A 4752-nucleotide genomic window follows, 5' to 3' on the forward strand; every position below is an offset into this window, starting at 1 on the left:
AACCAGCCGGAATTCTTGTGAATTTCCGGAACGTACAACACGTTGGTAAGCCTAATCTATTTCTCGGATATCATGTTATGACGCCTCTTTCACCCTTGATATCAACGGTTTCCGAGTTACCCATAAAGAGCTTCTTTATAGGTTTAACATCTCTACAGGTGCTGAAAAATACTCTTTTCGGCAAAAAATCTGGACATGTCACAAACTTCGATTATAAAATTGATTGTTACAGTTTTGCAAATTCTGGAAAAACCAAGGAAGTTTTATATTTTACAGATGGGGTAAAATCTCAATTCCTTTTCCTTTCTATTCTCCGAATAAAAAGGATAAAACATAAATGCATAAATATTTCTGTAGTTGCAATAATTTGTAACTGTAAAAATTATAACAAACAGATTTTCTACCTGCGTAGACATAAAAGTAGAACAAACAAATTTTGTACCTTTCTCTATCAAATTCTTTTTTTTTGGATAACCACGTACGTATAAAAAGTTGAAAACGGAAAGAAAGAGTTTGATGTTTATCTATTATTCTTTCCTTAACTTGCCTAAGAAAAAGAAAAAACCAACACAAATGAGATTATTAATTTTCTTTTCTTTCATTTTAGGAGAAAACAAAATTTATAATTTATATAAAATTTCTTTCCTTCCTTGTAACCACCTGAAAAAAATTGCAAAGAGTGATTCTGCTTTGTAAGCACTTTGACAAAGCTACAAATATAACTTAACTTGCCTTTTATTTCTTATATATTTCCTTATAAAGGCACTAGTAAAACAAATTTTGAGATAAAAGTCCAAATCTTTCTTTTAATCTGTAAGACAAGTTAAATTAAATAAAAAAAAAAAAAAATTAAAAAAAAAAAAAAAAAAAAAAAAAAAAAAAAACATCATTTTTTTTCTTAGGCTACGTAGGAGACCTAGAAACAATAAGAAACATCTAAAGACGTGCCAATGACATCTTTTTTTTTTCATTTTGTTTGCTTGATTCCACATAAATAGTAGAAAACAAAATTGTTTTGTTTTTGCTTTAACTTGCTGGAGGTAGATTAGTAAACCTTGAATACTTTCATAGAACAGTTTTGTTATATATAAAAATTTAGTAAAAGAAAAACTTTTTTTTTCATTCAACACAATAGTATATTAATGTTCTTTTTCATTATCGAATTTGTTTTAAGATTGTAGAAAACTATAACAAGGATAAACGAAAATGAAACAGAAAATTAACAAAAGTTGAGGCCTGTGTTTGACACAGTTTTCTTAAAACAAATTCGACCCACTTCGGGTGTTTATTTCTCAGGATACAATAGCAAAAACGGTTCTTCAAGACCGCCGAACTCAACAAGGCCCGGATATTATCTTGATACATACAAGAAAATGCAACGTTAGAAAGGAAGAAGAATAGAGAGTTTTTCCAGTGTACTTTACCATGTACAAAATCACTATATTTATAATGCAAGCTTGTAACTCTCACCATAACTACAATTTATGGTGATTATAAAAAGACCCCTTAATTATTGAATTAAATCAATATTAAACACACAATTTGTAATGGGAATTGTGTTTAACTTTCTATTTTAATTCAATTTTAAACAAAAAAATTAACAAAATAAGAATTTTGTTTAATCTAATTGTTTAACTATTCAACCACTCTAAACACCATAGTTTGGTGCTTAATTTCTCATTCATTTTTTCCAATCAAAACATCATAAACCTATGGTTTTCCCATATCAGAAGTTTAGTCATCGTGGTTTAAAAACATCATAGATAGTCGTTATGCTTTCAAAACTTTTGATGATTGATCCTTATTGCTAACTCCGTTAAGTTTGTCCGTTAACTGAAGAACATTTTCGTCATTTCACTACCAAATGGACCATGATGTTTGTACTTTTTTTTTAAAAAGAAAAAAATTAAATATAATTATTTAATATATAAAAGCTCTCTCTCTCTCTCTCTCTCTCTCTCTCTCTCTCTCTCTCTCTCTCTCTTAAAAAACCCTACCCCATATTCTTCTCTTAAACTCACCCCTGTGATCTGCAACTAGTGAAAAGTCTATACCATCCTTCCCATTTTTCTCTCGCCGGTAAATACACCACTGGAAAACACCCTTACTCTCTCACCCTACCCATCCGCTTGAACCGCAATATTACCCACCATACCTCGCCCATCACCCAAACCAAAGAAGATAGCATCGCCGATGAACACCAATTACGCCGTCACTCCTTCTCTGTTTTTCCTTATTGTATCCTTCTTTCCTTCTTTAGATCGGAGAAGTGACCATTTTTAGATGGTGCATTCAGATTAGGAAAGAAACTTGTTACAGAAGAGACCATTTTCACTCCACCAAAGTCGCACCCACTCTTTCTCTTGCAATTAATTGATTTCTTTTCTTTCTAATTTCTTTATGATCGCAAATCGCCTCTCTATGCGTGTGTGTGTCTCCCACATCCCAGAAACAGGAAAATCGAACCCCATTTTCTTTTCTCTGCTCAAAATTTCATAAAGCCACCCCATTTTTTCTTTAATCGCCGATGAGAAATTAGGAACAAGGACAAAAGGGGGTTGCACACTTTTTCTTTTCGTCATGCGGGTCTCGTATCTGATTTTTTGTTCATCCAATCAAAATCCTATACAGATTTGACATCAATGGTTTTGTAACCGGGCTCGACGGTCCAAATTAGGAAAGCACACCTGAAGCTGCTTCACAAACATCTCCTGTTGTTTCATCTCAAATGGGTTGACACACCCCTTTCTTGTTTTTCAATGTGTGTGAGTGTGTGTTTTTCAATTTTCTCATGTGTGTACTAAACGCCAATCATTTATGTATGTGTATCGAATCGAGCAATTGAACCCCAATCAAGTGTGTATCAAATCGATCAAGTCTGATTGAGCATTGAAGAGTAGAGAAATGGGAATCCATGGTATCTACAGGTGGGAATCTATGGAGAGAGAGAGAGAGAGAGAGAGAGAGGGAGAGGGAGAAGGTAGGACCCCCTTTGCATATTATTTCAGTTTTTTAAATAAGAGAAAACATCATAAATGGTCCCTATGGTAGTGAAATAACGAAAACGCCCTTCAGTTAACGGACAAAACTTAACGGAGTTAGTAATAACGACCAATCATCAAAAGTTTTGAAAACACAGGGACCATCTATGACGTTTTTTAACCACGAGGACTAAATTTTAGATCTAGGGAAACCACGGGGACAATTTATGATGTTTTTTCTTTGATTTATCTTTTTAATTATCTAAAAGTTCGATGACTTTTTTGATAAAAATAGAATTTTGTAACCTTGTAAAAGTATGGATAATTTCGCAATGCAAAACACTATAAAATTTTACAATTTCGGATTTTAGCTTCTTTTGTGTGATTTATCTATTTTTAATGAGAAATATTTAACAAATATCCATCCGTTACAAAATATAAGATTATATACTTGAAATTTTAACAATTTTAATTTACATTCCACAGGGTTCTTTTTTAGTTTATGGTAAAAATACCAATATCCTAGCTACAAGAAAACACACTCTCTTTGTTATTCTTGCCACGGAGGTTGTAATGTTTTTCATTGTTACATATCTTTGTTCTTCTTGCCACGTACTATTGGAGTATAGTATGCCGATGGTGGAGAACCAGATTCCTAATGGATCGCGTAAGGTTGCTTTCCGAACTGATATTTTCACCCTATGTCTGGATTATAGGACATCCATTCTAGGATAATCCAAAAGGACAGTACTTATGAATCTAGGCATAGAAACACATGCCAGATTGTCAAACGAATTATGAGTTTGTTATAGAAGAGTGAGAGCTTAGAAAAGTCTAATCACAACTCAATAAATGAGTCATATTTATACATTGACAGATTAGGGTTTTTGTCTTCTAAATTAGTTAAGAGAATCACAAATTTAATCGTTTAATTAATGGTTTTCAAAACTAACGGGATTCGTCAATCTTACCATAATCGCCCATTAGAATTCGGATTTTCCATAAAGAAACTAATTCAAATATTTGAATACCTTTTGGGGCTCTGCCCCTTGCACTGTGCTAGGGGTGCTACCCTTAAGACCATACAAGGGGCGCACCCCTTGACCCCCATCATTCTCTCATACCAGTTTATAATTCGATCTTATATACGCATGCACTCCACATTCACCAAACATATAATATAGAGTACAAATAATAAGCCTCTTATCTCACATATTAATTCCAATTACACTAAATGCTTGGTGACACTAAAACCACCAACACGTACGATGGGGTGCCAAACTCTATTGGCACACTTGAAGGGATGCTTTTGTTCTCCTTGTAGGTACATATCGTTTTTCCATCATCTTCTAAAATCATATTATGTATAACACCCTGTTCTGGGTCATTCTGTGATTTAGGGTCGTGGGCCGGAAGTCGATTTTTTAAAGGCTTTGGGCCTCAAGGAGGACAGGTTTAGTCCTCGAGGAAAGAGCTAATGATGGTTCATAAATCTAATCTTTGAATTGTGTTTTGGGTCGAAGAGTAGAAAAGGAAAAGTCTTAGGTCGGGGCCTTGCATGATATACATATTTTTATTTGAGAGGTTTTTAGTCCAAGATATCTAGATAATATTGTTGGACTCTTCAATACCTTTCCGTGAATACAAAGAACGTTGAAATCAGAGTTAGAATGAAGAAGTCATGACCGTTAGAAGTTAGTGATGTGTTTTAGGCATAACAAAACAAACTTAAAACTCTTAAGTGTGCATGCAACCTAAAACACAATCTATA

This window comes from Lactuca sativa, chromosome 3, assembly GCF_002870075.4.
Source record: "Lactuca sativa cultivar Salinas chromosome 3, Lsat_Salinas_v11, whole genome shotgun sequence".
Classification (NCBI taxonomy): Eukaryota; Viridiplantae; Streptophyta; class Magnoliopsida; order Asterales; family Asteraceae; genus Lactuca; species Lactuca sativa.